General features: G+C 43.3%; 1 protein-coding gene across 1 annotated transcript in view; it reads left to right on the top strand.

Moving 5' to 3' along the window:
• The first annotated feature begins 1,249 nt into the window (after positions 1-1,249).
• Positions 1,250-22,991, top strand: part of CPNE4 (copine 4) — a 573,815-nt gene continuing 552,073 nt past the window's right edge. Inside the window, exon 1 of the mRNA XM_027086619.1 lies at positions 1,250-1,587. The gene's annotated coding sequence lies outside the window, so the exon portion shown is untranslated. The remainder of the gene's footprint in view (positions 1,588-22,991) is intronic.

The raw sequence follows: 22,991 nt of genomic DNA, 5'->3' as shown, positions 1-22,991 counted from the left end.
TCTCCAATCAAAGTGAACCAAAGGAGCTTCACGGCCTAAGCTGCCTAAGATTCTTTCTAGGGTCCACATTTCATGTTATCCTACTTCAGAAGGTCTTGAGAGGAAAGCTGGGGGAAGAAAAGTGTTAGTAAGTATTTGTTTCTTTCTGAAGTCTCTTCCTCTGTCTCTCAAAGATCTTCCTAATTGCCTCTACAGAACCATTAGTGGTGTACCTGTTCCTCATCCTATTACTTCTTCTCTGGCCTTTGAAATTGAGAACTCTGGTTGGAGAAAAGCCCTTGGCTGATAACCTCTTTACATGAAGAGAGGTCTTGTTAGATGTGCCTTAAGAAGATGGGGAGGAAGACCCGCCTATGTCCCTGTCTCCCTGTCCACACTGTAGGTAATATCCTCCATGTCATTCCAATGTCAGAGACTGCCTTTTTTGAACCTTATGGATTCTGAAGTCCAATTTGTGGTTCTGACAAATGTGTGGTTCTATGCTGAGAGAATGCAGCTGTCTAGTTTATCTACTGCTGGAGAAACAATCAGGAGCAATTCACAGTATACACCTACAGCGCTCATTTGTTTGAATTCAACTTTTAATAAGTTTGGAAGAGTAAAGCCACACTTCCTTTCTAAAGTGCTTCATAACATGGGGCCGTGGTTACCCCTTACATAGGACAGTGTGTTTGTATTTATTTTTAAACATTGGTGCTCCCCAAGCATTTCTTTATCTTATATCTATTTGTGAAGTGGATGTATTCGGGAAGACATTATGGGATGAAAAAAGCCACAATGTCCATTCATTTATTCATGCACTTATTTACTAAAAAATAATTACCAGGCTCCTTATGACAGGCTCTTTTGTAGACACAGAAGATGTAAAGATGAGCAATCTCGTCACCGTTTTTGGTGGCAGTTGAGCACAGATCCAATAAGTTTTCTGGAATGTGTGCAAAAAGTAGCATCACTCCCACTCCTTTCCAGATAGTCTCGCTTTCCCCTGAAGAGGAGGTCCCCAGGTGACGTATCCCCAGGAACCCGGGGTGAGCGACCGGGCCGGGCGGGGAGCCTGGGCTGCGGCCGCCACCAGCGGGACCCCTCATCCGGGACTCACCCCTGTCCAGGACGCCCTCCCGGCGGGGCGGGGCGGCGCGCTCCGCTCCCCGCTGCCTCCTCCGCCGGGGTCCCCAGGGGGCGCTCGCGCCCAGGCCTCGGAGCCGGCAGCGCGCGGGCGGCGGGGCGCGCGGGTTTCGTCAGAAGGTGGAGGCTCTCGGCGGAGCCGCGGTCCCCAGCTGCCCGGTCGCGCCCCGTTTCCTCCCTCCCGCTCCGCCCCTCTCTCCGGCGCCCCGACTCCTCTCCCCGAGTGACTGAGGGACGAACGGCCCCGCCTCACCACCCGGCATGGAGTTCGGGTCCCCGCGCAGCCCTCACTTCCCGCTCGGCATCTCTTCCCTCCACGGTCGCTGAGCTGCCCCGGCGCCCGAGCGGAGGGCGGCACGACCCCCTAGGCCGACCGCGGCCCCGCCCACGGCCGCACCGCAGCTGCGCTCTGGTTGGACCCCGACAGCCGAAGCCCAGTCCGCCCTCGGGTCCCCGCGCCAGGTAAGTTGGTCGGGACCCTGCACCGCGTACCGAGGCTGCGGCCGAAGACCAACTTTTGAGGTGCAGGGGCTCGCTCCGACCCGGCGCTGCTGTTTAGGAAGAGCTGCGCGCAGCGTCTTAGTCCAGGGGAACTTTGGTCCCTCCTCTCGCCCCTGCCCTCCGCCCGGCTAGCTCGGCCTGGCGGGGGTGGAGAGGGGGCCGACCTGCCAGTCCTGAGCTGAATGAGGAGGGGAGAGGCAGAGTCCCGGCTGGGGTCGCAGCATCCCTCCTCCTGACGGCGGGGAAGCGAGGAGGGAGCGGGGGCTGTGCGGGGTCCCGGGGCTGGACCGCCGCGGTGAGACTCAATCTCTCAGCTTCCTAACCTCCCTATCTCCCTCCCCACCCCATAGGTTCCAATACTATTGAACCGCATCTCGGGCTGTCTAGCTTAAAACTCATCCATAGGTTCGCAGGTTCCTTGATTCAGCCAACTCCCTCTGCGCTCCTTCCTCTATTTGATAAAGTACCACGGGGAGGGGACAGGGATGGGACTGGAGGGACCCCTGAAGCGCTGGCCACAGCCGACTAAAGTGGTCAGGACCGCGCTATCACAGATGCCCAAGGACCCTTAGGGTGGAATTGAGGGGGACAGTTAGGAGGTGGTCCTTGCGGCGTCAAGTGAGTATTGACCACCGTCGGGTGGGGAGCAAGCTGACCCCTGAGAGGTACTGTTAGGAAGATCCGTTTATCCTTCGCCTTGAAGGCCGTGGGTGGGCTTTAAGGCTCCGGTCCCCCCTGCCCCCCCTGCCCCCCCCCCCCGCAGGTCCCACCGCGCCTCAGGCGGCCTTGCAATCCTGGCTTCCATTCCCAGAACTTGCCAGGCTCTGGGAAGAATCCTGGCTGCAGAGATGGTCCCTGGGGGCTCGAGCTTAAGAAGTGCTGCCCCTGGGGCTCCGGAGGTGGACGGAGGAAGGGTGAACGGAGTAGTGGGGTGGGGTAGGGAGATTTTGAGAGACAAACACCCTCCATCCCCACCCCCTGCCCCCTGCAACTGACCCACTGATGCCATAGGATTTCAATGCCTTTGGGAGGAGCTGCCTCTGCTTCTTTACTCCTGTGTTCAAAACTATGCAAAACCAACTCTTCATCCTCTGGCTGCTTTGCCAGGATTTTAACAGCACTACTGTGGTTGTTCTTGGCTCACTTGGTTTTAGGTTCCCTCAACAGCAGTTTTGAGCTGTCCAAGTATTTTAAAGTGCTCTCCTTAAACTGATACTGAACGCTACTCTTTTGGAAAAGCTGCTTTCACTTAGAGGAGATATTCTTTTCTCTCCATTCCTTCCTTCTACTGCCCGCTTAACAATCCCTGTTCTCAAAGACGTTTGTGTTTTATTTTTTACTTTATGTCAAAACGCATTCCCCCCTCCCCCAAAAAACTTTCCTAGTACACAGGTGTTTCAAATCCATGCCAATGTTTTGTAGTTAGTATACACTGGTTAAGCTGCATAGCAATCCCCCCAAAAGCCAGAGACAAGCAACAACTTCACTTACTTCATTTGATGCCCTTCAAGTTTAGGAAGGTCCCATTTTTATTACCCAGCAGATAAGACAGAGCTCTGGATGGCTGTGGCTGTGATTAGATAACTTCTGATGTTTTCATTTCCCTTACTGAGCTCCTGCTTCTAGGTTAAATTCATTTTATTGCCGGTCCATTTTTAAAGAAAGACTGACAAAGTCACTCTAATAGATCAGGGGTCTGAGCTCAGAGTAGGTCAAAAGTACTCACATGTAGGGAGGTGGATAAAAATAGAAGGGTTGGCGAGTACAGCCAGGACACCTGTGTTAATCCTTCATACTAATAAAGGCCAGAATCTTCTCATTTATCTCTGGTGGGAAGTTCTGATGGTTTCACAGGATGAAACTCAAACCACATCAAAACTAGGTGATTTCCCCTGAGTGTTACATAAAAGGAAGTATCCCTCCATAGTAGGAGTGGCTGTTGAATCCTGGGCTGTTTTTAATGGTTCAGTGAGAAGAGCTTGCCTATGATAGAACCAAAGGTCTCCTAACGTATTACCGTGTGAAAATGCTCATGGACATCAAACCTATACCATTCCTGTGAGTGCTCATCCCAGCATAATTTATTAGGAGCAGTGACCTTCCCAGCATGAGACAAGCACTTTGTTACAGCTTCTGAATATTTCTTTAAAAATAGTTGCTCTGAGATTTGTGCGTTGTTTTTTTAATTGTACTTAAAAGACTTCTGTTTATCTTCAGGTCTCTGGTAGAAACATGGCGTTTTGCTTGAATCCATGGTTTGTCTTAAGGAGACCCTGCTTTTGGAGGTTTTGATTAAAAAGTGCCTTGTACTACAGGGTTTCTTGATCTGCACGTGGACTTCTGATTTTAAAATACTGCATTTCAGTTAGTAGGAAGCAAAGATGTTATCTGTTTCCAGAGAAGTTTTATGTAGTATTCCAAAAAATAGAGGCTTTGATTCTTCCCATCATCAGATGATTTGAGTCTACCATCATGACTGAAAACCTTTAGATTATACCAATCAGAAGGAATAATCACAGAGGGAAAAAATGGGTTAATGGTGGAATCTTTATTCTCATCTGCATTTGAATCTTTTGGAACCCAGCTGAATGTATTTATATGGTTTGTACCATGCATTTATCTGTCTTCTCTTTACAAATTTTCTGAAATATAATAAAGGCCTGGACCTTTATGGCCACCTTTATTCATGTAAAGAAAGGATTTTTCCATGGAGGTAAACATGTTGGAGATGAGTAGTTAGTATTGTGTATAATCAACGGCCCCCACTGTCAGAGAGGTCTCAACCCAGAACAAAGAAGGAGAAAAGGACTCTGATGGTACCAGACCCACTGATTGGGAGAAAGTCTCTATACCAGTTGGGAAAGTCACTTCATGAATCTTTGTATTTTTTCATCAGAGATGTGACCAGAGGATCTGTCTTTCATGCATTTTGAAGAAGAAAGGGGCTGAATTTATTCTCTGTATTTACTTTTTTTGGTCATGTTAATATTTTAAAAAACAAACAAAAGCCCCTTTGGATCCCTGCAGTAACTGAAAGTCATATTTCCTTGGCAACAGGAGCTAGTACCCTGGAATCACAGAATATCAAGCCAGAAAATTTTAAATGCACTTAAAATAAAATGTCAAATGGTTCAAGACCATCCTATAGTGTATTAGAAGTGACCTGCCAGCATATGATAATAAAGTTCCCTTTAACTTTGCCTTTCTCTTGATTGAATGTAGATGGTAAAGACAGATTACAGAACTTTAGTTTTAGGATGTCCTAAAAATTCTAGAATGGTTTTTCTTTTGAGGGAAGCATGTTATTAAAATTAAGGGGGTTGGAGTGACACATCCTTTCTTTGAGTGAGGTGTTCTTGTGGAGGTTGGGATAAGTCCAAAATCAAGCTCAATCAATGCGTCAGTCAAGATGTGCTGGTTTTCTACGCTATTTGAAATGGACAATATAGAGTAGAACCTCAATCAGCATTAAATTCAGCCAATCTGCTAAAACTTGTGACTGCAGAGTAAAAACATAGCAATGCCTATGTATACTTTCAGTCTTTTCTGTACTAGAAATCTCATTTATGTGGGAGCTTTCTGTTTAGTCTATGAACTACTAAATATTCAATATATATGACATATAGTATATGTTTTCCCTAAGTTAGGAAATGCTGGGAAGTCCTTTCTTTGGCTGCTGTATTCTTGGGAAAGCATCTTGAGAACCAGTAGCTTTTAACTCAGTAAACATTGAAGGCCTGAAGGCAAGTCTTGGAAAGTGGAAGGTGATAAGGATGACTTATTTGGGAAGGTTTATCCTTGTCCTATGATTTTGGTGCACTCCTAGGTGTCGGGGGACCCATCTAAGCTAGCCTGTGGTGGGCTCATCTCTAAACTGTGAACAACAATTTTATCACTTTGACTCTTAGATGCTCAGAACCATAGCCCTCTTGATTACTCCTCTCACTAAGAAACTCAGGTTCCCTGGAGATAATTACTGTGGTGGCACCATGGGCACTGATGACCTTGACTGAGTTGGGGATGATGGTGGGGAGGGGGGCTCCCACCTTCACTGGGAGGAGCAGGCTTGAGTCTTATTATTTTGCTCTCTCGGAGCCAGTGCAATATTTACCCGATAGATGTGATTAAATTTGTACAGAGTCACTGTCTGCAGCCATCCCTGTTAATGTGAATGTTTTGTGAAGAAGAACTTCTCATGCACAGTCCTAGCTTTCTATTTTAAATGTCACAATTGAGTCAATAAAGTAAACAGATTTTATGTGTATCCAGTTAAGGAATCCACAGGGGAATTCCTTTATTCTGTCTTAAATTAAAGGTCCATTCAAAAAGCACAAACTTTCTAAAATGTTTCTTTTCCATCTGGCTCAGAATATCATATTGATAACTTTCTTCTGACTTTGAAAACTAGAACTGCTTCCCGTTGGAAGCATCAGGAGAGAAATACAGTATTTCAGGTTAATTCTAGAAGCAACCTTATCAGGTTTAAGGTGTATTGACTAAAAGACGTTCCTTATGCAAGAGAACCTAAACCTCTGCAGGGCACTTAAAGGAGGAACGAAATCAGGCTGGCGGGTGCCCAAGGCAAGTGCAGCCCCCCGCCCCCCCGCAACTGGGTAGGGAGGCAGGCAGGAAAGGCTGAGAGTTGGCGTTAGAGAGGACAGCCGCTAGAGGGCGCCGGAGCACCAGCGGAGCCCTCGTGCAGCTCCCAGGCCAGACCTCCAGGCTTGGAGATGGGGTTGGCAGAACCCCAAGGAGGGTGCCCAGAGAGGAGGGGTTGGTTGCCGAGCGCCTCTGACTCAAATTGCCATGCTTCAGAGAGGGGACAGAGATCCGCCTTCAGCATCGGATGGGGCACTTCCAACCTGGTCGGGTGGCCCCGTGGCTGGACACCTGACATGCTGTCTGCAGTCTCACAGCCCTTTGTTTCTCCGGAGGCAGGACTCTGGACCCAGAAATACCTGGCTTGAATCTTGGGCTTTCAGTTTGAAAGGTGCAGGCTTGTGTGAGTGTTGGCCTCTGGAAGACGAGGCTTGTGGTGGTGAATGGGTGAAGTGTAAAAGTGGTATTTTGGTGGGCAGGCTGTGCTCATCCCTGTGCCCTTTCTCTCAAGAGTTCTACCTAAACTCCCTTCTTCCCTTTCCATTTGAGCCTCTTCCTCCTGGCCCCACACCCCTCCCCTCAGCAGAGGGGCCTCACTTATCCATTTGTTGAACAATCACTGATCACAGCCTTTATGCCCAAAGCTGAGTTAGGCACTGGGATCAATTAATGTGGAGTTCCCATGTTTTGAAGCTGCAGCTTGAGGGGCAGATGGAGAATATGAGAGAGAGATGAACAAACCATGTGGGCTGAGAGATACCGAGATACTGGCTTTGTCTCAGAGACCCTGGGAAATGGTCTCTCAAGTTCTTTACACTCATGTTTTTTCATCTCCCTATATTTCAAGGAATCGGGTCTATGGAGGGAGGAAAAAGGGGAGGGGTCTCACTCAGCATGTACTTTGGTTTATATGTATATTTAACTGTGCTATTAGAGGTTCTCAAGTCCAATCAACTTGTACTACTGCCCTCTATGTGTTAATTTCATCAATATAATAAGATAAATGCCTATATAGTTGACTTAATTCCATTTTAATAGGAAAATGACTTTTAAAGGAAACATAATAGAAATATAACAACAAAACCCTTACCTCTAAAGGTTGGGTCTGGAAGAACCTAAATCAAGAGTCTGTTTTTAAAATATTGAAAGATGTAGTCAATACAAATATCAACAAAAATTAAAAATAATAAGGACAGCAGAATGGTTAAAAGAAATGCATTATCTTTATCATTAAAGTGGCAGAAAAGTGCTTAATTTATTAATAGGCACTGGGGGCAGAGGATGCCTAATTTGATGTCTTTGTTATATTTGTGCAGTTATTTCAACAAGTAACTTAAAGACAAAGTGGAAAAACGCGGTTTGTGCCTGAGATGGCCACCCTGGGCCAGGTGAGTTAAGTTTACCTGGCCAGGTAGACCGCAGAGCTCCTGAGAAGCCAGTGTTGTTATTCTTCTGCTGGGTACCCCCTTAGGTTCTGTGACTTGATTGATTGTGAATCATGTTGAGGAAAGCCCTGAACAGAGGAAAAGGGTGGAAACAGTTGATTTGGGGAGGAGCTAACAACATTCATCACAGCTCATGGCCTGACTGAATTTTAAAGAGACTGGAAAACAAATACTTCCTATGGAATCAGAGAATGTGAGGGCTGAACAATCTCATAGAATTAGGAACACCCCTTCCCATTTTCCAGATGAGGAAACAGAGGCCCAGCAAGCTGAAATCCCTCACCCAAGCTGCACCCATCTCCACTCCCCACTACGTGCTTTACAAGAGCAGGACTCTTCCTGTCTTTTTCACTGCTGAATCCCAAACAGGGCCAGGCATCTGGCATCTGCTCTAGAAATTTTGGTTGACTCCATGAACAATGCTATTTCTTTCTTTCTCACTCTTATTTAGGATTGTGCCAATAAACCACTAGGCTGTAATATAATTTGATAAAGGTAAGTATTTATTGAGTTTTGTTATGATAAGGGCTTAGCCTTTGAAGGTAAACAGACTAGGATTACATCCTGATTCTGCCACTCAATAGCTGTTTGGCTTTGGGAAAATTACTGAAACTCTCTGAGTTTTATTTCCTCGTTTGTAAAAATGGGGATAAAACTGTATAAGGCAGAGACCTTCAAGAGGGTGGAGGAGTAAGACGTGGAGATTACCTTCCTCCCCTCAAATACATCAGAAATATATCTACATGTGGAACAACTCCTACAGAACACCTACTGAGCAGTGGCAGAAGACGACCTCAGACTTCCCAAAAGGAAAGAAACTCCCCACGTACCTGGGTAGGGAAAAAGAAAAAAGAAAAAACAGAGACTAAAGAATAGGGACAGGACCTGCACCTCTGGGAGGGAGCTGTGAAGGAGGAAAAGTTGCCGCACTAGGAAGCTCTTCACTAGCAGAGACTGGGGGTGGATGGGGGGGAAGCTTCGGAGCCACGGAGGAAAGTGCAGCAACAGGGGTGCAGAGGGAAAAGTGGAGAGATTCCCGCACAGAGGATCGGTGCTGACCAGCACTCACCAGCCCGAGAGGCTTGTCTGCCCACCCACTGGGGTTGGTAGGGGCTGTGAGCTGGGCTCTGGCTTCAGAGGTCAGATCCCAGGGAGAGGACTGGGGTTGGCTGCATGAACACAGCCTGAAGGGGGCTAGTGCACCACAGCTAACCAGGAGGGAGTCTGGGAAAAAGTCTGGAACTGCCTAAGAGGCAAGAAACCATTGTTTCGGGGTGCAGGAGGAGAATGGATTCAGAGCACCACCTAAACGAGCTCCAGAGATGGGTGTGAGCCGTGGCTATCAGCACAGACACCAGAGACGTGCATGAAATGCTAAGGCTGCTGCTGCAGCCACCAAGAAGCCTGTTGTTAAGCACAGGTCGCTCTCCCCTCCAAGGAGCCTATGCAGCCCACCACTGCCAGGGTCCCGTGATCCAGGGACAACTTCCCTGGGAGAACACACGGCATGCCTCAGGCTGTTGCAACATCACGCTGGCCTCTGCCGCCAAAGACTAACCTTGCATTCCGTACCCCTCCATGCCCACTGCCTGAGTGAGCCAGAGCCCCCTAATCAGCTGCTTCTTTAACCCCGTCCTGTCTGAACAAAGGAGATGACCTCAGGTGACCTACACGCAGAGGCAAGGCCAAATCCAAAGCTGAACCCTAGGAGCTGTGCGAACAAAGAAGAGAAAGGGAAATTTCTTCCAGCAGCCTCAGGAGCAGTGGATTAAATGTCCACAACCAACTTGATGTACCCTGCATCTGTGGAATACCTGAATAGACAATGAATCATTGCAAAATTGAGGCGGTGGACTTTGGGAGCAAGTGCAGACTTGGGGTTTGCTTTCTGCATCTAATTTGTTTCTGGTTCTGTGTTTATCTTAGTTTAGTATTTAGAGTTTATTATCATTGGTAGATTTGTTTATTGATTTGATTACTCTCTTCCTTTTATATATATATATAGATATATTATTTTTTCCTTTTTCACTTTTTGTGAGTGTGTATGTATATGTTTCTTTGTGTGATTTTGTCTGTATAGCTTTGCTTTCACCATTTGTCCTGTGGTTCAGTCTGTCCTTTATTTTGTTTGTTTTTAGTATAGCTTTTAGCGTTTGTTATCATTCGTGGATTTGTTTTTTGGTTTGGTTGCTCTCTTCTTTCTTTCTTTTTTATTTTTAATTCTTTTTTATTTTTAATAATTATTTTTTATTTTAATAATTTTATCTTATTCTTTCTTTTTTTCCCTCTCGTTTCTTCTGAGCTGTGTGGCTGACAGGGTTTTGGTGCTCTGGCCGGGTGTCAGGCCTGTGCCTCTGAGGTGGGAGAGCCGAGTTCAGGACATTGGTCTGCCAGAGACCTCCCAACTCCATGTAATATCAAACAGGGAAAGCTCTCACAGAGATCTCCATCTCAACGTGAATACCCAGCTCCACTCACTGACCAGCAAGCTGGAGTGCTGGACACCCTATGCCAAACAACTAGCAAGAAAGGAACACAACCCCAGCCATTACCAGAGAGGCTGCCTAAAATCATACTGAGTTAAAAGACACTCCAAAACACACCACTGGACACAGTCCTGCCCACCAGAAAGACAAGATCCAGCCTCATCCACCAGGACACAGGCACCAGTCTCCTCCACCAGGAAGCCTTCACAACCTTAGCCTGTGGGCAGACACCAAAAACAACTGGTACTACAAACCTGCAGCTTGCAAAAAAGGAGGCCCAAACACAGTAAATTAAGCAAACTCAGAAGACAGAGAAACACACAGCAGGTGATGGAGCAAGGCAAAAACCCACAAGACCAAACAAATGAAGAGGAAATAGGCAGTCTACCTGAAAAACAATTCAGAGTAAAGATTGTAAACATGATCCAAAATCTTGGAAATAGAATGGAGAAAATACAAGAAACACTTAACAAGGACCTAGAAGAACTAAAGAGTAAACAAACAATGATGAACAACACAATAAATGAAGTTAAAAATTCTCTAGAAGGAGTCAATAGCAGAATAACTGAGGCAGAAGAACGGATAAGTGACATGGAAGATAAAATAGTAGAAATAACTACTGTGGAGCAGAATAAAGAGAAAAGAATGAAAAGGATTGAGGACAGTCTCAGAGACCTCTGGGGCAACACCAAATGCAGCAATATTCCAATATAGGGGTCCCAGAAGAAGAAGAGTAAAAGAAAGAGACTGAGAAAATATTTGAAGAGATTATAGTTGAAAACTATAGTGGAAAATTTCCTTAATATGGGAAAGGAAAAAGTCAGTCAAGTCCAGGAAGTGCAGACAGTCCCATACAGGATAAATCAAAGGAGAAACACGCCAAGACACATATTAATCAAACTATCAAAAATTAAATACAAAGAAAATTATTAAAAGCAGCAAGGGCAAAACAACAAATAACATATAAGGGAATCCCATAAGGTTAACATCTGATCTTTTAGCAGAAACTCTGCAAGCCAGAAGGGAGTAGCAGGTTATATTTAAAGAGATTTAAATATTAAAAGGGAAAAACCTACAACCAAGATTACTCTACCCAGCAAGGATCTCATTCAGATTTGACGGAGAAATTAAAATCTTTACAGACAGGCAGAAGCCAAAAGAATTCAGCACCACCAAACCAGCTTTACAACAAATGCTAAAGGAACTTCTCTAGGCAGGAAACACAAGAGAGGAAAAGACCTACAATAACAACCCCCCCCAAATTAAGAAAATGGTAATAGGAACATGCATATCAATAACTACCTTGAGTGTAAATGGATTAAATGCTCCAACCAAAAGACATAGACTGGCTGAATGGATACAAAAACAAGCCCTGTATATACTGTCTACAAGAGATCCACTTCAGACCTAGGGACACATACAGACTGAAAGCGAGGGGATGGAAAAAGATATTCCATGCAAATGGAAATCAAAAGAAAGCTGAAGTAGCAATTCTCATATCATACAAAATAGACTTTAAAATGAAGACTATTACAAGAGACAAGGACAGTACATAATGATCATGGGATCAATCCAAGAAGATATAACAATTGTAAATATTTATGCACCCAACATAGGAACACCTCAATACATAAGGCAAATGATAACAGCCATAAAAGGGGAAATCAACAGTAACACAATCATAGTAGGGGACTTTAACACCTAGCTTTCACCAATGGACAGATCATCCAAAATGAAAATAAATAAGGAAACACAGGCTTTAAATAATACATTAAACAAGATAGACTTAATTGATATTTATAGGACATTCCATCCAGAAACAACAGAATACACTTTCTTCTCAAGTGCTCATGGAACATTCTCCAGGATAGATCCTATCTTGGGCCACAAATCAAGCCTTGGTAAATTTAAGAAAATTGAAATCATATCAAGCATCTTTTCTGAACACAGTGCTATGAGACTAGATATCAATCACAGAAAAAAATCTGTAAAAAGTACAAACACATGGAGGCTAAACAATACACTACTAAATAACCAAGAGATCACTGAAGAAATCAAAGAGGAAATCACAAATACCTAAAAACAAATGACAATGAAAACATGACAACCCAAATCCCATGGGATGCAGTAAAAGCAGTTCTAAGAGGAAAGTTATAGCAATGCAATTCTACCTCAAGAAACAAGAAACATCTCAAATAAACAACCTAACCTTACACTTAAAACAGTTAGAGAAAGAAAAAAAAAAAACCCCAAAGTTAGCAGAAGGAAAGTAATCATAAAGATCAGACAAGAAATGAATGAAAAAGAAATGAAGGAAATGATAGCAAAGATCAATAAAACTAAAAACTGGTTCTTTAAGAAGATAAACAAAATTGATAAACCATTAGCCAGACTCATCAACAAAAAAAGAGAGAAGACTCAAATCAGTAGAATTAGAAATGAAAAACGAGAAGTAACAGCTGACACTGCAGAAATACAAAAGATCATGAGAGATTACTGCAAGCAACTCTATGCCAATAAAATGGACAACCTGGAAGAAATGGACAAATTCTTAGAAAAGCACAACTTTCTGAGACTGAACAAGGAAGAAATAGAAAATATAAGCAGACCAATCACAGGCACTGAAATTGAAACTGTGATTAAAACTCTTCCAACAAACAAAAGCCCAGGACCCGATAGCTTCACAGGTGAATTCTATCAAACATTTAGAGAAGAGCTAACATCTGTCCTTCTCAAACTCTGCCAAAATATAGCAGAGGGAGGAACACTCCCAAACTCATTCTATGAGGTCACAATTACCCTGATACCAAAACCAGACAAAAATGTCACAAAGAAAGAAAACTACCGGCCAATATCACTGATGAACATAGATGAAAAATCCTCAACAAAATACTAGCAAACAGAATCCAACAGCACATTAAAAGGATCATACACCATGATCAAGTGGGGTTTATTCCAGGAATGCAAGGATTCTTCAATATATGCAAATCAATTAATGTGAGAAACCATATTAACAAATTGAAGGAGAAAAACCATATGATCATCTCAGTAGATAAATAGATGCAGAAAAAGCTTTCAACAAATTTCAACACAGATTTTTGATAAAAATCCTCCAGAAAGTAGGTATAGAGGAAACTTACCTCAACATAATAAAGGCCATATATGACAAGCCCATGGCCAACATCATTCTCAATGGTGAAAAACTGAAATCATTTCCTGTACAATCAGGAAGAAGGGAAGTTTGCCCAATCTCACCACTGTTATTCAACATAGTTTTGGAAGCTTTAGCCACAGCAATCACAGAAAAAAAGGAAATAAAAGGAATAGAAATTGGAAAAGAAGAAGTAAAACTGTCACTGTTTGCAGATGACATGATACTATGCATAGAGAATCCTAAAGATGCTACCAGAAAACTACTAGAGCTAATCAATGAATTTGGTAAAGTAGCAGGATAAAAATTTAATGCACAGATATCTCTTGCATTCTTATACACTAATTATGAAAAATCTGAAAGAGAAATTATGGAAACACTCCTATTTACCACTGCAACAAAAGGAATAAAACACCTAGAAATAAACTACCTAAGTAGACAAAAGACCTGTATGCAGAAAACTATAAGACACTGATGAAAGAAATTGAAGATGATGCAAACAGATGGAGAGATAGACCATGTTCTTGGATTGGAAGAATCAACATTGTGAAAATGACTATACTACCCAAAGCAATCTACAGATTCAGTGCAGTCCCTATCAAACTACCACTGGCATTTTTCACAGAACTAGAACAAAAAATTTTTATTGAAGCACAAAGGACCCCATATAGCCAAGCAATATTGAGAAAGAAAAACTGCGCTGGAGAAATCAGCCTCCCAGACTTCAGACTATACTACAAAGCTACAGTAAACAAGATGGTATGGTACTGGTACAAAAACAGAAATATAGGTCAATGGAACAGGATAGAAAGCCCAGAGAGAGATAAACCCATGCACCTATGGTCACCTTATTTTTGATAAAAGAGGCAAGAATATACAATGGAGAAAGGACAGGCTCTTCAATAAGTGGTGCTGGGAAAACTGGACAGCTACATGTAAAAGAATGAAATTAGAACACTCCCTAGTGTCATACACAAAAATAAACTCAAAATGGATTAAAGACCTAAATGTAAGGCCAGGTACTATAAAATTCTTAGAGGAAAACATAGGCAGAACACTCTGTGACATAAATCACAGCAAGATCCTTTTTGACCCACTTCCTAGGGAAATGGAAATAAAAAGAAAAATAAACAAATGGGACTTAAGGAAACTTAGAAGTTTGCACAGCAAAGGAAAACATAAGAAGAAAAGACAACCCTCAGAATGGGATAAGGTATTTGCAAATGAAGCAACTGACAAAGGATTAATCTCCAAAATTTATAAGCAGCTCAATATCAAAAAAAAAAAAAACCCCAATCCCAAAATGGGCTGAAGAACTAAAGAGACACTTCTCCAAAAAAGATATACAGGTAGACAACAAACACATGAAAGAATGCTCAACATCACTAATCATTAGAGAAATGCAAATCAAATCTACAATGATGTATCACCTCACACCAGTCAGAATGGCTGTCATCAAAAAATCTACAAACAATAGATGGTGGAATGGGTATGGAGAAAAGGGAACCCTCTTGCACTGTTAGTGGGAATGTAAATTGATACAGCCACTATGGAGAACAATATGGAGGTTCCTTAAAAAACTAAAAATAGAACTACCATACAACCCCGCAACCCCACTGCTCGGCATACCTGGAGAAAGCCGTAATTCAAAAAGAGTCATGTACCACAATGTCATTGCAGCTCTATTTACAACAGCCAGGACATGGAATCAACCTAAGTGTCCATTGACAGATGAATGATAAAGAAGATGTGGCACATATATACGATGGAATATTACTCAGCTATAAAAAGAAACTAAATTGAATTATTTGTAGTGAGGTTGATGGACCTAGAATCTGTCATACAGAGTGAAGTAATTCAGAAAGAGAAAAACAAATACCATATGCTAACACATATATATGGAATCTAAAAAAAAAAAGTTCTGAAAAACCTAGGGGCAGGACAGGAATAAAGATGCAGACGTAGAGAATGGACTTGAGGACCCAGGGAGGAGGAAGGGTAAGCTGGGATGAAGTGAGAGAGTGGCATCTACATATATACACTACCAAATTTAAAATAGATAGCTATTGGGCAGCAGCCACATAGCACAGGGAGATCATCTCTGTGTTTTGTGACCACCTAGAAGGATGGGATAGGGAGGGTGGGAGGGAGATGCAAGAGGGAGGAGATATTGGGATATATGTGTATGTATAGCTGATTTGTTTTGTTTAAAGCAGAAACCAACACACCATTGTAAAGCAATTATACTCCAGTAAAGATGTTGGGAAAAAAAAACTGTATAAGACCGCAGAGGACCTGTATTAATGTTGGTCTTTCTCACTCTTCCACTTCTGCTCTCCATTCTTCCTAGAGAAGATGTTAAAGGGGGTATAGTACTTTTTAAATAGGGGGTTTAATTTATTTCGGATAATACACATCCTTCAGAAAAGATTATTCCACTATAGAAATGTAAGCACATGAAATCACTACAAATACGTATTTTATGGGTTAGATATTATTAGTTCTACTTTATAAATAATTGAGCATGCCAAAGTACTGGCAACTGGATAGGAAGAGGACTCAAACCTAGGGTGCCCCACCCCCCAGTTTCAAGATCACAGAATTTTTTTCTTTTGTTTATATTCTTTTTCATTATGGTTTAGGATATTCATAGGATATTGAATATATTACCCTGTGCTATACAGTAGAACCTTGTTGTCTATCCATCCTATATATAATCGTTTCCATCTGCTAATCCCAAACTCTCAATCTATCCCTCCACACCCCCTCACCCTTGGCAACCACAAGTCTGTTCTCTATGTTTGTGAGTCTGTTTCTGTCTCATAGATAAGTTCACTTGTATCGTATTTCAGATTCCACATATAAGTGATATCATATGATATTTGTCTTTCTTTGTCTTACTTCACTTCATATGATAATCCCTAGGTCCATTCATGTTGCTGCAAATGGCATTATTTCCATCCTTTTCACATCTTCTTTATCCATTCATCTGTCGATGGACATTTAGGTTGTTTCCATGTCTTGACTATTGTGAATAGTGCTGCTATGAACATTGGGGTGCATGTATCTTTTCGAATTGGAGTTTTCTCTGGATATATACCCAGGAGTGGGATTGCTGGATCATATGTCAACTCTATTTTTAGTTTTTTCAGGAACCTCTATACTGCTCTCCGTAGAGGCTGCACCAATTTACATTCCCACCAACAGTGTAGGAGGGTTCAGCCTGGGCATTTTTTTCAAATCCGTGTTTCATATGGTCTTTATTTCTCATCCATCCTTCCGTGTCTGCCTCTCTCAAGAAGGCTCAGATCCTCCGTTTTCACACCCTCCTGGCTGACTGTGCTTTAGCTCCTGCTGTGTAACATTGGTGTGCATGGGTGTTCCTGATTCCCCAGTGGATCACAAGTTTTGCCAGGTAGTGGCTGTATCATACGCTGCTTGCTGTAACCCCAGAGTGATTAGAACTTTCTGGTACATAAGGTGCTCTCTCTGTCCCCCGTGTGTGTACCCGTCCCCTTATCTTACATCCTGCATCTGAGTCAGGTTTGTGGGTGACTACAGTGTACATTTAACTTCCTCAAAATCAACTCTACACCCTCGATCACTTGTTAAAAATACTCATATTACATTTGGATGGTTTGCTTTCTATAATATAATCTAAATTAATGTGTGACGTTATACAGATATATTACTGTATGATGTTGTATATGTAATGTAATATGTATTGTACTTGGCGAACAATTTATGGGATTTTTTTCAAAGATCATTTTGACTATGTGTGAGTTTTACTCTATGCATTAACTTTGAATCATAGCCCTTACCTACAATGTGCTACATTATAATTGTAAGGCCATGCTTTGTGTTGTGTGTGGTTAGGTAGAATTATTAGTGAGAGGCATACATTTTGAGTCAGGCGTCCCTGGGTCTGAATTTCAGCTCTGCTTAATCTCTTGAAGCTCAATTTCCACAGATGTAAAATGAAAATAACTTGAGAGCCTGTGCCCAGGGATGGCTGTGAGCCTCAGAATATACATGCACCCTAAGTACCCATCGTATTGTGGGCACATGGAAAGTCCTCAGGTTGTCACTGTTGTTGGCTGGTGGCATCCCTCAAAGGTTAGCACTTAGGAGTAATTACCCTAATGGTAGTAGTTTGCTGTGCTGCAAGCGAGTTGTGAAAACTAGAAGGAGTGTGTTTATGAAGGTGTGATAAAGACTAGCAATAAATCATTTACCGTCCTTCCCTGTCTCCCCTGTTCCCACCCACAAATTTTATTCCTGGTTGCAAAGATAACTCAAGGGTTATGCTGGGGTTTCTCTAAGATAAAATTTCCTCTGTTCCTGCTGATTCCAGATTTATTTCAGATGCAAAGTATGTTTAGCACTGGCCCCCAGATACACAGCCAGAATACAAAATCAATCACTCTGCTCTGCAAGTGGAGCAACAGACATTTATTGTATTTATATATCTCCTATCTTTGTCCGAAAAAGATTCTGGTAGCCAGCAATAGACAACATATTGGGTACATTCTACTGTCAAAGTCCAAAATGCTACTAGCACAAAATATTCTTATTTATTTATTTGTGGTACACGGGCCTCTCACTGCTGTGGCCTCTCCCGTTGCGGAGCACAGGCTCTGGACGCGCAGGCTCAGCGGCCATGGCTCACGGGCCCAGCCATTCCACGGCATGTGGGCTCTTCCCGGACCGGGGCACGAACCCATGTCCCCTGCATCGGCAGGCGGACTCTCAACCACTGTGCCACCAGGGAAGCCCCAAAATATTCTTTTTTTTTTCAGGGAGGCCCCCATTCATATTGTAAAGCCATGGTTCTCACACTGGAACACGAATCAGAAATCTCCTGGAGATTTTTTGTTACAACACAGTTCAATGGGCCTCACAACCAGAGTTTCTGATTCGGTGGGTCTAGTGTTAGAGTCAAATAATTTGTATCTCTGACAGCTTCCCAGGTGATGTTGATGCTGCTGGTTTGGGAACCACACTTTGAGAACCAATGCCTTAGATACTCACTTTATTTAGACAAATTGCACTTTCTCTACTGTGGGGTATGACTGAGAACAGCATTGGTGGTGAGGAAAGGGACCTGACATTTACTGAGCACCTGTGACATTTGCCGTGTGCCAGGTACCTCAGCAGCACTTTACACATATTATCCTATTTAATCCTCACAACTACCCCACCAATCAATTCATAATTATTTATGGAGACCCTGTCGTGTATCATGCCATGTGCTGCGCTAGGTTCTGGGGATGTGGGACCAACACCACAGACATAATCAGGGAAACATGCTTGAGAAGATAATTATAAGGGCGATTAGTGTGATCCATAGAAGATAGAAGACCAAAGAGGTTAAGTAACTGGGCTAAGGTTACACAGCTAGTGGGAGACAAAGGGGACAAAACAAACTTAAAAACCATTCTACTCCAAAATATACCGTCTTCCACTAAAGCAGAGGTTCTTAGATTTTTGGGCTCAGGGTGTCTTTACACTCTCAAAAATTATTAAAGACCTCAAAGATCTTTTGTTTATTTGGGTTAAATCTATCAACATTTACTGTATTAGAAAATAAAACAAAGTGGTTCACAGTTTGAGAACCACTGCACTAAACCAGGCTGCAAATAGTACCATCTTTCTTAGGTTCTGAACCCTGACTTGTTTTTTTTTAATTAATTAATTTTTTATTTATTTCATTTTTGGCTGTGTTGGGTCTTCGTTGCTGCGAGCAGGCTTTCTCTAGTTGCAGCGAGCATGGCCTACTCTTAGTTGCGGTGCTTGGGCTTCTCATTGCGGTGGCTTTTCTTCTTGCAGAGCACAGGCTTTAGGCACATGGGCTTCAGTAGTTGTGGCACGTAGGCTCAGTAGTTGTGGCATGCAAGCTTTAGAGCACAGGCAGTAGTTGTGGCACACGGGCTTGGTTGCTCCACAGCATATGGGATCTTTCCGGACCAGGGCTTGAACCTGTGTCCCCTGCATTGGCAAGCAGATTCTTAACCACTGCACCACCAGGGAAGCCCCCCTGACTTGTTTTAATGACTTCTGTAAGCCATCAAAGATGAGAAACTTCTCCTAAACTATATATTTTTTTAAACATGAGGGCCTCTTTTGATCCTCAGTCTATATTTCTAGTGCTGATGGCTTCCTAAAGACAAGGCTGACCTGCTTTGGAATCACCCTTTTAAATATGTGTGTGTGTGTGTGTGTGTGTGTTTATGATAAGGAAAAGCCAATTAAACGGCCAATTGCAGAACAAAGTAAGATGTGGTAACTTCACTGAAGGGTCTCTATCCCAGCCGAAGGCATTTAAAAAGATACAGTTCACAAAAGTTAGTGATGTGCATTGTCTTCAGGGCTCCTCAGGGCAAACGCCATGGCTAGGGAAGCCGAGGTATCCCTCTTGCTGTCTCATTAACAGTAGGGAAGTAGATGGATGACAGGACTCAAGTCAGGCGGTTTTTATGTAATGTTGGCAGCTGAATCATGCTTAATCGTGGGCTAACGACCGAAATACTGCCCTTTCCTATCATGTGTATTCATTACCTAATGAACATGAGACAGCCCAGTAGATACTTTCCTGGTGTGTAATGGTCCATTGTTGTTCAGACATGGACACTCTGGCTGACTCTGAATGCTTTATGGCCTCGTTAAGTTTTACTGAGTAAAGTCACCAAATGGGAGTTTCCATAACTTAATGTGATTCTCAGTGGATGATCAATAGATCAGATCTCCTTTTATTTTTATAGAGACCAGTGAACTGGGGAGGGGGGGGTGTGGTGCAGTAAGGTTTGAGCAGTTATTTAGATGTAGCAGACCTTTGGATGAGAAGTAGGAAAGAGAGAAGCCTCCAGTCATCTGACTGTGTGGTCTTCTTGACACCAAACATCTGGGTCACTGGTTCATGGGGAAACTTTTTTTTTAACATCTTTATTGGAGTATAATTGCTTTACAGTGTTGTGTTAGTTTCTGCTCTATAACAAAGTGAATCAGCTATACGTATACTTATATCCCATATCCCCTCCCTCGTGCGTCTCCCTCCCACCCTCCTTATCCCACTCCTCTAGGTGGCCACAAAGCACCGAGCTGATCTCCATGGGGAAACTTTTAAAATGTTTATCCAGATGTTTCATTCACATATGCATATCCCGTAGCCAAAACAAACAAATCAGAAATGTGTGATGAGAGATGATCATTTGTCATCTTCCTTAAAAGCTGAATTTTGAAACCAAGCTCTGTTGGTTGACCTGAGGCAGCATGGAGTCCTTCACACAGCATCTCTGCACAGGGCACATTTTGCCAGGTGATTATAACATTTTAGAGGAAATGTTTTTTTCTGGAAATAAGCACTTGTATGAAGGTCTAAGGCATAAGGAATTATATTGGCAAGTTGAATCTCCTTATCACTGTCACATCAAACGGGAAACTGTGATACATGCCTTGAGGGGCCATCTCCTGGGAATCCTTTTAGCCAAGTTTCTTGTGCTGTTTGTACGTCATGTCGTGAGCTTCTTGCCCAGAATTCTCATTTTCTGATTCCATGGGCTCATATGAGCAACTCTCAGTGATGAATCCTGTTGGTTTTGTAGATTGCTACGGCTGCTTTCAAGAACCTGTTTTTCTAAAGCAGGCACAGGGAATGCCCTGGCAGTCCAGTGGTTAGGACTCCCCACTTTCACTGCTGAGGGCACGGGTTCGATCCCTGGTTGGGGAACTAAGATCCTGCAAGACATGCGACCGAAAAAAATATAAAAAATAAAAATAAAGCAGGCACAAACATGGAAGGTAGCTAGGCCCCTGCTCCTCACTCACCTTCCCTGCCCAGGGATGGGGCTCGGGGAAGACCAGACCTGCTCACTGACCCTTCGTGTCTGCCCTGTGTCTGCCTTGCCAACAGTCAACCTCAGCTTTAGCCCAGCTTAGACTTGCCTCTGGAAGAAAGGGATGGGAATTATTTTCCACAGGGATGGGATGATAGGAATCTGCATGACGTCATGGGGACATCGTCTTCCCTAAGCTGGGGAGAAAAGACAACATTCAATTAGGGAGGTACAATGTGGTTACTTAGGTGGAAACCCTGTCCCTCTTTGCTTGGGTGGGCAGGAAATGTTCTATTTAAGATTCCCATTCCTTCCCTGTGTTTTATGAGTGCTTATATAAGTTTACTCTCTAAGCATCTTGTTCTGTGATTTTCCTTTTATAGGTATGTATTTTAACATTTAAGGGAGGTTTGAGGTGAAATAAGACATGATTAAGGCCAACTTGAGATCTGCAGGTTAAAAAGGTCCATGTGAAATTGAGATACGCTAAGGCAGGGGTCAGCCAAATAGAGCCCATGGGCCAAATCCAGCATGCATATTTTTTGTAAATGAAGCTTAGTTGGAACCCAGTCACACCTGTTGTTACCTATGCTGTTCTCACATAACAATGGCAGGGATGGGTAGCTGTGGCCCTCAAAGTCTGCTGTCTTGCTCTTTGTGGAAGAAGTTTGCCGACTCCTACACTTGGGGACATATTTCTCTTTGGCCATCTCCTGATAGGAAACACATAGATTTCAGAAAAATCCAAGGGAATATTATTCTGATATATGGACTCTGAGCCATAAATGATAGAATTTTGTTGCTATGCATTGTGAGGATCTTGTACATAGTAGGTGCTTGTGGGTTGAATCATTGTGTATTTCTAGATGAGTGATTTATGGCCTGGGTTACATTCCCCCATGTATAAAATCAAAGTATCTGGTGTGATCTCTGAGAATCCTTCTTGCACAACTGAACGTTCATGCCTTATACCCCAGTCTGCCAAGCCTCTTGAGTTCCCATATTCATATTCATTTAGCATCAGCTGGAGTTATTAGGCAGGGTCAAAAAGCATGACTATCCACTGCTACTATGTATTGAGTGTCTTACATGGAGAGAAACAAGGAGGGTTAAGAGTTGAGAGCATCTAAATTATGCTTAATGCCTGTTCTTAGTTGCTTTGTGGGACGTTTGTTGTTCGTGGTGTTATCTTGGACACACCAAGGCTAGATGTGCCTGAGGTCCCAAATCACAGTCCATGGATGATGTGGTGGGGGACTGAAGGAAGGAGAGGTGATTGCATTACTGTCTTCCACCCAGGAAGAAATATGAACTGTGCCATTGTGAAGGAAGACTCGTGCTCTGTGGTGTGATTTGGTAGCCGACTACTGATTCATAGCTTATGCTGTACCTCCCTTTAGGACCTGGAGTTCCCATGGTCACTTTTCCCGAGGAGATAGCCAGGGTTTCCATCTGCTCAGCTCCACAGATTTGACATGGGGTTATCAGTTGTTCATTCATTTGGGAGGGTGATACACTGCCTCTGCTGAGATGTAAGCAGAGCCTCAGCCTCTGCATTTGCATCCCAGGCTGCACCCAGGCTTCCTTTCAGGAATTCCAGCCCCCAGAGTGCTGGGGTTCAGCCGAGCAGCCCTGCCTCCTCACATCCTGGTAAATGACTGACCGTGGCAGGTCGGAAGGCTAAGGCCAAGCAGGATGTGAGCAGCCCGGGACTAAGGAAGGGGAGGCCTGCTCACTAACTCTTGGCTTCTATGTGCAGGATTCAGACCACCCTCTCCCCTTTGGGAAGAGGAGGGTAGAAAGGACAGGACCAGGATGGGGCTGAGTGGCATGATGCAGTTTGTGCCACGTT

This window comes from Aethalodelphis obliquidens, unplaced genomic scaffold (assembly GCF_003676395.1).
Source record: "Aethalodelphis obliquidens isolate GAN/ISIS:26980383/991018 unplaced genomic scaffold, ASM367639v1 scaffold56, whole genome shotgun sequence".
Taxonomy (NCBI): domain Eukaryota; kingdom Metazoa; phylum Chordata; class Mammalia; order Artiodactyla; family Delphinidae; genus Aethalodelphis; species Aethalodelphis obliquidens.
Note: the sequence above shows the minus strand (reverse complement) of the source record. Positions and strands in the feature narration are given on the sequence as shown.